This window comes from Protomyctophum parallelum (assembly GCF_964188405.1).
Source record: "Protomyctophum parallelum genome assembly, chromosome: 19".
In the NCBI taxonomy this organism is placed as follows: domain Eukaryota; kingdom Metazoa; phylum Chordata; class Actinopteri; order Myctophiformes; family Myctophidae; genus Protomyctophum; species Protomyctophum parallelum.
The window spans coordinates 41,855,597-41,867,033 of NC_139717.1; the positions used below are offsets into that span (position 1 = coordinate 41,855,597).

An 11,437-nucleotide genomic window follows, 5' to 3' on the forward strand; every position below is an offset into this window, starting at 1 on the left:
TCACTGTAATACGGAGATAACGTCCGAAACCGCTCGATCTACAAGCTCATAGCAACGGCACAAAGCGCTATGAGCTTGCATATCTGCTATGTTTGAATAGCCAAAATATTAAAAATTGCTAAAGTGGTTAAAATGATTGTGAATGTGATGCTACAACTACTATATTAACCCCGGACCCCGCTTTGGAGTGTGTGTGTGTGTGTGTGTGTGTGTGTGTGTGTGTGTGTGTGTGTGTGTGTGTGTGTGTGTGTGTATTTACCCCTTGTTCCAGACGAAAATATAGGCACGACAAGATGACAGATTCCTATAGTGATGCTATTATTAATATTACCACTATTAATAGAGTGTTGACTGTTAAGTGTGAGTGTGTGGTGGTGGTGGTGGTGTGTGTGTTGGGGGGGGGGGGTCATTGGGCCTTGATGATGCCTGCTACCACTTTTCATTTTCGTGTACACCCCTCCTAATCCGAGAGAGACACATTGAACTTGAAAACGTGCCATCTGCTCCTCCCCTCACCTGGCCTACATTGGCCGTCCTCCTCCGCCTATCCATTATACTGTCTGTCCAACTCTCTCTGATTCGCCCGAACAACATGACTGAGGCCGTGGTGAGCGTGCAGTATGCCCTGCACTGTCATCCTCACATATCTTGTCCAAACTCGTTATTGCCGAGCTGAGAACACAGACCGCCACGCGCGCGCGCACAAACACACACACACACACACTCACACGGCGCCGATCCATTCCAAGCTCAGACACAACCGGACAACCCTATATTTATGAGCACCGATAAACACGGCACGACCGCATGCAAAAAACCAAGCACGTCGCCGTCATAAGCAGGCCTTAAAATATATACAGAAGGCTCCATGCAATAGGTGTGAATGTGATGCGCACCCGCGGCTCGATACCAAGGACAGCGGTCGACGCAGCCATGACAGCACATAGCCTATAGTACACACACACTCACACACACACACACACCATTATTTATGTATTCCCAGCTGTGTTGCAAACGGCACATCTTCATTGAATGACACTGCATGTTTCGACGTGACTCTCCTTTAAATCCCCTCCGCGGATGAGGGAGTATTTTAAAGCCGTTATAGATGAGCGTTTATCGGCGGATAAACGGGAGCGAGGGGCTTTTTTTTAATGCAAAAAGCAACCACATTCACCTAAAAAAAACACACACACACACACACACACAGGCGTATAAATTGTCGAGGAGAAAATGCCTCACGTACCTGCTATCTCCGATCGAGGCGTTCACATGTCCTGTCGTTTATTTGTTCGGTCTATTTATGATGGATTATTATGGTGGACACCGTTATGTGTCCGCTGCTGCTGCTGCTGCCAGCGCCATGTTATTATCGCTGTGGTGGTGGAGGAGGTGGTGGTGGAGAGCTGTGTGTGGGTCCTGTGCGTGCGGCTGGCTGGCTGGCTGGCTGACTGTGTGTGTGTGCGTGTGTGCTACATCCGGGCTGTTCGGAGCGACTGAGCGCCGTTTTCGGCCGCGACGGACGGACAAAGTGCGCTCTGGAAATAGTATTATAGCGCACGTGCGCACCTGTGTTTAATCACAATCAATGAGGCGTTGTAATAGTTCGACAAACAGAAACACTGCGTGGCTCGGCTCTCTGTGACAGCCCAGCTCACGTGATGTCTTCTTCTTGAACCCTCTTTGAACACATTTTGTTTTTGAACACCTAAAGCTATCATGTTTAAACTAAAGGCTCCCTGTCTAGTCTACACAGTCTACACAATTAGAGAATGTATGAGAATTGTTATTTTGATTAACGTTTGCCCGTTATCTTTCCTTATGGTGCCACGTCAATACACAGCATGGAATTGTGGACAAAATCGTATGTAACAATAACAGAATATTATTTTATTTTGGGTCTGCGAGGCTATAATCTCATCAATGAAATGGTGGTCCGTGGCTCAGATGCAGTATAAACTAGAAAAAGTGCCCCTCGGGGCACAGGTGTCCACCAGGCCAGGTCAGGTTGTGGCCTCCTGGTGGCGCTATAATAGGCCAATGTGAAAAGGGTGCCATTTCTTCTTGGCTGATGGGTGATTTGAGGCATTTTGTTCCAAAAATCTGTTTTGCAAAAATCCATCTGTTGGTGGTGCTATAACAGGCCAATGTGAAAATGGTGGGATATATTCCTCAGCCTAGTAGGAAAGTCTGTGAAAGTTTTCACGTAAATTGCACACTGCGTTCATGATTTGAGGCTTTTTGTTCAAAACGGCTTTCAAATCCTGCAAACTTTGAAAGCCAATGTTAGCCAATTAGGATGGAATATGAAATATCGGACAGGTCCTTGAGCACATGACTATAGAGATACTGTGTAACGATTTGGGGGATTTTTGGACAGAATATGGAGTAGTAATATCGAAAAATGCGTTTTACAAAAGTCGGCCTCCTGGTGGCGCTATCAGGCTAACGACAGGCTAACGACGACAGGCTGTTCTGGAAATTTTGGGACAGAGGTTCATGTTGGGGCATCCATGGAGTGTGTGTGCAAAATCTGGCATCGACCGGGTGCAAAACATATACTCTCTCCCCATGCCCTCGGCCTGGTGGAGACAATAATGGGCCTTGATATGAAATGGGTTGAAAACCACTGTAGTAGAGCAACAGCAGATACAAAGGGGTGCTCTGTGGAGTACAAATATCTGCCAGGAGGCACACACACAACTAAAGGCCTACCTCTTTCCATCACTCTCTCTGGGACCTGGGTTCATCCAGATATACGCGACAAGGGGCAGCAAGATGCCGCCAGCATCTCTTCCTGGTTTTTAGACAGATGATGGATGGAAATGAAGCTCCTCCTCTGTGTGTGTGTGTGTGTGTGTGTGTGTGTGTGTGTGTGTGTGTGTGTGTGTGTGTGTGTGTGTGTATGTGTGTGTGTGCGTGTGCGCACGTGTGCGTGTGCGTGTGTGCGTGCGGACACATTTTCTGTTGAAGTAGTAGCAACAAAGTTTTGGAGAAATAAAAAAATGCAGAATTAGGGTGGTCTATATGTGAAGTTGCATAATTATGGAATCCAGGTAACAGGATATTTTCAGTCTATACAATCTAGTTAAAGACAGACAGTATAGGAGACCAATAGGCCTACATGAAGTGGATTATGATGCAGATTGTTGTAGTTGTTTGTGCAGTAGTGGAAAAAGTAAGTAGTAAAACGTAGGCTACTTGAGTAAAATTACAAATGACTTGTATTGTAAGTACCAAAAGTAGAAAGTAGGCTACTCTTTGTGCAGAATGTGCCATTTTAAGTTATGAAATGTGTAAAAATCTTTTGAAAATAGCAGATGTACAAGCTCACAATGTGTTGCATATAGCGACACATTGTGAGCTTGTAGATCAGCTATTTTCAAATGGCTGAAATGTATATAGGCCTGAAGTGTTTAATTTATGTTTTGTAATAATAATCAAAGTGACTATAGTAACTAAAGTTTTCAAATAAATGTAGTGGAGTAAAAGTACAATATTTGCCTCTGAGATGTAGTGGAGTAGAAGTAAAAGTATTGGAAATTGGAAATACAAATACCTAAAAATTGTACTTAAGTACAGCACTTTTTACTTTACACCACTGAGTTTGTGAGATTAGCCGCAGACAATCTGACACAGACACAACAGGCAAAAACATAAATCCCTATATCTGGCACCATGAGTGAGACAAGTCAGAAAGTACCGTACAAGGAAATTATTTTTACAAATCTGTTTACATCTCTGTGAAAGTGTTGTGATTGGTCGAAAAAATATCGCATCCGGGGGAAATACATCTGACGGATGTCCCAGCCCGACACCTCCGCCGATAGCTTCTCTTTTTTTTTAATTTATATTTTTTGTCCCACGATTTTGTAACCCATTTTTCACCCCTGTGTCAATCATCCTGTGATGTGATCCTGGGCTCTACACACCCTCCGCCAACCTAGGGAGAGCAACGGACTTAACTCATGCTTCCTTCATGCTTGAGTGTCCAAGTTGCTCCTTTATACCTGACAAGGGGGGAGTTTCCCTGGTTGGACGTAGCGCGTGGAAGGAGCACGTTATTCCAACCAGTTCCTTTCCCCTCCATCAGGCGTCCCGGCTGGCCAGGGGGAGGCAGTTTAGAGACCAGGATTACTGCATGTTTTTGTGAGGGTACCTACCCTAGGGGACACGGGGAGAACATGCAAACTCCACACAGAAAGGCCCTTTCGCCAACCCCGCCTTCGGGTATGGGCACTGATGACGCGGAGGAGGAAACACGCCGCCAGCACCCACAGCGCCCAGAGCGGGAATCGAACCCAGGACCTTCTAGCTGTGAGGCGACAGCACTACCAACTGTGCCACCGTGCCCCCAAATAGCTTCTCTGCCTTAGGTTGTGAACTTGTGACCAGGCTTTTCTCTTCGCAGATGAGTAAGCCTGGGACCGAGGCTAGCCTGGCCCAGCCAGAGTTACAGTATATATAATCTATTCTAGAGACAGGACAGCCCCATCCCCACTGATCTTTCGACACCAACATTTGGTGTGCAAAATGCTAACGAGCACTCCAAACTCAGCTGCGTGGGGTTTACTCGTGCTACAGTACATGCACAGGCCGCCTGCAGTTCCAGCTTTGACCACTACATCTCAGCGGCTTCAACGTTGGCCAGCCGCTCTGGGCCCACCCCGCCTCCCATCCCATCCCCACGTACCAGATTTGGAGCGAGACCGGTTTGCACTGTAGTTCACTCCCACTCCTAGACCAGGAAATGTGGCCCAGGTTTTTCTTTTTCTTGTGAAAACGTATAAAGCCTGTGGTCTCCGAGGCTAGACTGAGGTAAACTCAAACATGGTCTTAAATGACCCCCCCCATTATCCCGATTAAGATACGCAGCCTATATAAATTTGATGGATTCACAACATGCACACACTCTGGTTGCAATCAAAATACTGAATCTGAATTTACAAGGCATCTCCGCTAAAACACATCAGTCACATTTAACATGGCACATCAGCAATATGAATAGCTAATCCGGCTAATATAATTGGAAAGCCACTGGTATGTGTGTGTGTGTGTGTGTGTGTGTGTGTGTGTGTGTGTGTGTGTGTGTGTGTGTGTGTGTGTGTGTGTGTGTGTGTGCGTATCACACAGAGTGTCCGCTGTGTGTATGTGTACAATCAAAAAGACCATTCAATTACATATGCTTGTTTCCATTGTGGTCCATAGTACTCAATTCATCATCATGACAGACAAATAAAATACATTACATATTATCAACATCAACAGGAAAAGTAAGTAATAATAATAGATGTATATGTATTCACAGGGGGCAGAGCATATTAGCATACAGTTATGCTAAAAGGCTCTCTTCCATTCTGGTCAATCTGATTGCATTAAAGGACGTTAAACTCACTTTGCCACTCGATTTGCCACTCACTTTATATATTATGCATGCGCTAGTCTCTCGAGACAGACTGTTGACTTCCTTTATATTTTGATGATGGGTTCTCAGATTGTACATGTGCATACCCTCCATACTGGAGACATTCAGTCTTCACAAGTAGTGAAACACGCACACGTGCGCGCGCGCACACACACACACACACACACACACACACACACACACACACACACACACACACACACACACACACACACACACACACACACACACACACACACACACACACACACACACACACACACACACACACACACACACACACACACACACACACACACACACACACACACACACACACTTTCTCAGATCGACCCCCTACTGGGACTTTTTCCATGATAAAAACTGTGTCTGTCTGTCTCTCTCTCTCTTCCTCTTCCAACTAAGCCCACCCCCCAGGGTGGAACGTGAGCCCATGCTGTGTGTGTGTGTGTGTGTGTGTGTGTGTGTGTGTGTGTGTGTGTGTGTGTGTGTGTGTGTGTGTGTGTGTGTGTGTGTGTGTGTGTGGGAACACCCCCCTACAGCAGCACACACTACTATGTCAGGCTGACACACTTATTATGGGCAGCCACACCAGTGGTGGAAAGTAAGTACTGTTACTTAAGTACAATTTTGGGGTACTTTTACTTTACTAAACTTTGACTACACTACATCTCAGAGGCAAATATTGTACTTTTACTCCACTAAATGGTTGTGAAACTCTAGTTACTAGTTACTTAACCACTTAAGCCCTATATCAGCCCTATATCTGCTATTTTCAGAATATTTGTTGACATTTATTGATTGATTGATTGCTTAAATGACTGGTTGATTGAAGTAATTATTAACAGATTGGAGGATTACAGTACATTTCAAGCACAACTCAATACAAAACTGTTAACTGTGGACGACACCATAAAGCATTACACTTGCTTACAATAGGATCCACCTTGTTCAATTCATCACAACATTCAGAGACGTACAAATATACACTATACTATATAGCCAAAAACAGGAAATGATCATAGAGGAGGTAAACAGGGGGAAAAACATAAACAATGAGGGGGAAAAGGGGTGGGTGGAGGATTGTCCTTTGAGAGCGGCTTTGAAGGGGTCAAGGGATTTGCATGTCTTAATGACTGTGCGTTCCACATTTTGGTGGCATAGGAGCGGAAATAATTTAGTCCCTTGTTTGTGCCGAATCTGGGTCGCACATTTTACACATTTGATAACTTGTGAAACTGGACATTCTCCATAATGGGTACTTTCTACTTTTGGTAGGCCTAAGTACATTTTGACCATTCCGATACTTTGTCACTTTAACTCAAGTAATTTAAGTGAAGTAAGTTTATTCTGAGTACTTTTACATCTTTCTACATTTACTTTCTACATACACAGGCCTACGTATGGGTCGGCATGTGGTTAATAGCATGTGTGCCAGACAGTCACACACACACACACACACACACACACACACACACACACACACACACACACACACACACACACACACACACACACACACACACACACACACACACACACACACACACACACACACACACACACACACACACACACACACACACACACACACACACACACACACACACACACACACTGAACAGAGCTGATCCATGGCCAGTGTCTACTGTCTATTGGCTGCTACTGGTTTTAACATGACATCATCGCCACATTATAAACCACATCAGCATTATAAAGCCGTCAGAGAACCCAATGTCGCTATCTTGTGGTGGCGTGAAGGACTGCATTGTTACTGACAGAGTCACACAGGCTCAGCACGAGCCACACAGAACATCTCTGAGGGGATAATAGGCTCCTTTATGATGTTACATTGACTTACAGTAAAGTGGTCCAGATATGATATTAATGTAAGCACACACACAACACGCACACTCGCATACTCCCACGCACACACACACACACACACACACACACACACACACACACACACACACACACACACACACACACACACACACACACACGTTAAGCCATTCATTGTGAAAGCCTGCTGCGGTTAACCTGACGCTGCCAGATCCAAGAAGCTTGCTACACAAATTACCCAATACCGCCCCCATCTGGCAGAGTCAGGTTATGCTGCGGTCCCCATGGCAACAACAGCACTAATATAATTTATTTGAAGCCATCTCTCTGCGCGTGCACACACACACACACACACACACACACACACACACACACACACACTTATTTTGGCTTACTTGCTCTATAAAGGTGTGTGTCTTTAGTTCTTGGTAAAAATAACTAAAAACTCCCTTCAGTACAACAACAACTGTAGCAAAATATACAGTACTTGTCACATTTAGGTTGCAGTTACCAGTGTAAACGGTATAGGAAGGAAAGAAGGAAGGGTGGAAGGTATTGATATACGTAAATGATTGTATAGTTTAAGACAAGTTATTTCTCGTATCTGCTTTTGCAACTTTTGTTTACAAAGCAGACAGAAATCAACTAATAATTCTCGACCGTGTCACATCCCTAGTGGCAGGGGTTAGGGAAGGAAAGGAAGCGAGGCAACGAGGGCTGCCTGCTGTTGTTCTCCGGTGTTGGAACCAGGCCCAGTGCTTTATCAGAGGCTAATACACCGCTAGCTGTCTGTCTCTCTGGCAGTGGTGGAGAAAGTATTCACATGTGGTACTTAAGTTAAGGTATCAATAAATACTGCAATAGTAAAAAAGTAAAAGTCCGTAATTCTAGATCAGTTACTTTCAAATAGCTTAAGTATGAAAGGTAAGTGCCAATCAGCACCCAGTAACCATTCATCTGCTTAAATTGATAGTGTTACAGTTAAAAATGTGCCCGCTCACTTTCCCTTATTTAATCTGAATCCGGTGTGAGTTTTCTCTCCTGATTGAATAAAATCGGTATTCCGACATGAAAATGCATTTTCTGTTTAATAAAGAGCTGGACACATGGAGACTCCAAGTACTGAACAAACACTCTATAGCAATTATTACTACTTTAATTGAGTAATGTTTATGCAAATGAACTAAAGCTATATCAAATACTGATTATTTGTAATATTTGCCTCTGAGATGTAGCGGAGTAGTAGAAGTACAAATTATTGAAGAATTTACATACTCAAGTAAAGTAAAGCCACCTCAAAATTGTACTTAAGTACAGTACTGTCCAGCACTCTGCTCTTGTTGCATCACTGCCCCGATGCGTGTCCAGTAAAATGTAACCGCATTATGGAACAATTATGGAGCAAGATGATTATGTATCTCTGGCTTCCTGACACAACATCATGGGTCAACCAACAAGCAACAGACAATTGTCTGTTTATTACATCATAGATTACAGTTCAAATCCTCCGTGTTTTACTATACAAAATACAAATCATGTAACCATAATTTGTACACCAGCGGTTTGGTATGCATTATTAGACCACGGACCCCCATAACTGTGTACAGATGGACCCTTATTTGGTTCCATCTGTAATACTCTCAGAGTTACAGTCCTGTAAGGCTCCAATTACTCCATGTGGCTCTTAAATGTAGCAAAAATGTAGATGGGGACTCCCTGGAACAGCCTTGCCCCCCCCCCCCCACACTGTATTACACTCTTACAAATGGAAAATGAACACTGAGGATTTTACTGCGTACATGATGCACTGAACTAAATAAAAATTAACTCAATGTTCTCCTGCAAAGGCTGCTGAGAAGAGATGAGTCACCATGGTCTGATGCTCCACATTTGTACACACATACACTGGTGCACCACACACACACACACACACACACACACAATGTGGGAAGACCCCTGGGTCTGGGCCAATTATCTTTTAGCGATTCAACTTGATTCTACCCATAAATAGACGAATGGCAGGCAAACCAATGGTTGAACATGCAAACTCCACACAGAAAGGCCCTTTTGCATTGGGTGATGATGGGTGACGATGACGTGGAGGAGAGACGGGGGGGACATGAGTTATCTCAATCTCTCTCTCTCTCTCTCTCTCTCTCTCTCTCTCTCCATTTAGTATATACCGTATACTGGTGTGGAAAGTGTAGGACTGCATAAGTTACATTGATAAATAATATTGAAGGGAACAAACGTGCACTACAGCTTCAAAATGCCCGCCACAATCACCCGGCTATAATCTGACTGGACAAACCACATGTAACGTCTCTGATTATAATCCAATTAAATAATAAATTATTACAATTACATAAAGGCTATGTAAATGTTTTATTGTTTTAGTATCTGCATTTTGAGTAGTTTTGGGATACTGAAGTAAAGTACTGTACTCAAGTAAGTAAATGTACTTAGTTACTGTCCACCACTGGTTACGAATGAATGTGAAGTCCCAGTTAGCAAAACAATCTCAGGCAGTGATGTGCTTTCGGATGAAAATGTGAATCTCTCCATTCCTGGAGTTTCTGCAATTTCCAGTTTCCCAAACCAGATGATTGCTAATCTAATAAAGTTGTGGGCACAAATACCACAGTCTGTGAGCAGCACGCTGGACTGTTTGCTGTTATTCAGCTGTTGCCTTAGACAACTGTTATTTACTTGAGTAAATAACAGTTGGAGCCGAGTTACCACTTTAGTAAGGCAGTTACATTTAATTTTACGTTTTAAAAGTGTCTCAAACCTCATAAATCTGTATTATGTAGCTGATGTTTTTAGCCACATACAGATAGTCTTTGATTGAAACATCATCAAACTCACAATCACTGACTTTGTGAACCCTCAAGATTCTTTCGATTATGCCAGTCGTTACCAAACGTTTCTAATCTACACACAAAAGATACATTTAGTGTCAGGGAGAATAATACCTGGGCACTTCGCTATTTCATTATTTTTGAAATATTAATTTAACTAAAAAGAGACATATTTACTCACGTCACGGCCCAGAAAAATGGGTCTGCTGCAACCCCAAAATAGGCCCTGGCCCATTGTTTGGGAGCCTCTGGATTGTGATAAATGTGTGGGGGGAAGTTATGCCTTAACCACTTAAGTTAAGTGGAGCCTGCATCTTTATTACTTTGTGGTACGATGGGGTTGCATGACACAAATAGGCCATCTACTAGCTGTCTATCTAGCTCACAATGATGCAAGGTGTTATACTGTAGCGCAGGCCACCAGGTTGAAAGTGGTTCAAGCCTACTGCTGTGTTCAGACAATGCTATAATCCATGGCATCTTTGAGGGAATCCTGTTAATCATATTAACCTTTCACCTCTATTCAGCAATCCTGCCAAAGGCATGAACAACCCTTGTATTGTGATATTGGGCAACTCCATGCCTGGAACATAATGGTCATTGGTCACTGCCTTTTGGGCACATGTGCTACGTGTGTGTGGGTTGAACCAATGAAAGGTATTAAAAGGCGCTTCACAAAAACATGCAGTAATCCTGGTCTCTAAACTGCCTCCCCCTGGCCAGCCGGGGCGCCTGATGGAGGGGAAAGGAACTGGTTGGAATAACGTGTTCCTTCCACGCGCTACGTCCAACCAGGGAAACCCCCCCCCTGTCAGGTGTAAAGGAGCAACTTGGACACTCAGGCATGAAGGAAGCATGAGTTCAAGTACGTTGCTCTCCCCATGTCCCCCATATATGGGGACTAGGTTGGCGGAGGGTGTGTATAGCCCAAGATCACATTAGATAATGGGTTACAAAATTGTGGGATAAAAACTTAAGAGGAAGTTAAGAGGCTCAGCCTCTTAACTTCTCAAAACCACCTATCATAACTATATATACAGTAGGAAACAGACTACACTCTGCAATACGATACAAAAACAGCGAAAATGTTAAACCTTCAAATATACTATTTTACACGAAAGAAAACAGTACTCGGTTCCATATTTAGAAACAACAGCTTCTGTTGCTGCTGAGCAAACTCTTTATGGCGGACTTAAGGTGACATATGAGCTAACAGACTTTAGGTATGCAGGTAGACCAATCCAGAGTAACACAGCAGAATATTTGAATGTACTAATGGTGCTTCAACAGGTGACATGCCATTTTT

The 11,437-nt window shown here is 43.7% G+C and overlaps 1 protein-coding gene across 1 annotated transcript in view; it reads right to left on the minus strand.

The window, feature by feature from the left end:
- The window catches only part of pak5 (p21 protein (Cdc42/Rac)-activated kinase 5), a 155,245-nt gene extending 153,869 nt beyond the window's left edge, over nt 1–1,376 (minus strand). Inside the window, exon 1 of the mRNA XM_083791002.1 lies at nt 1,247–1,376. The gene's annotated coding sequence lies outside the window, so the exon portion shown is untranslated. The remainder of the gene's footprint in view (nt 1–1,246) is intronic.
- Between the last annotated feature and the right edge of the window lie 10,061 nt (nt 1,377–11,437).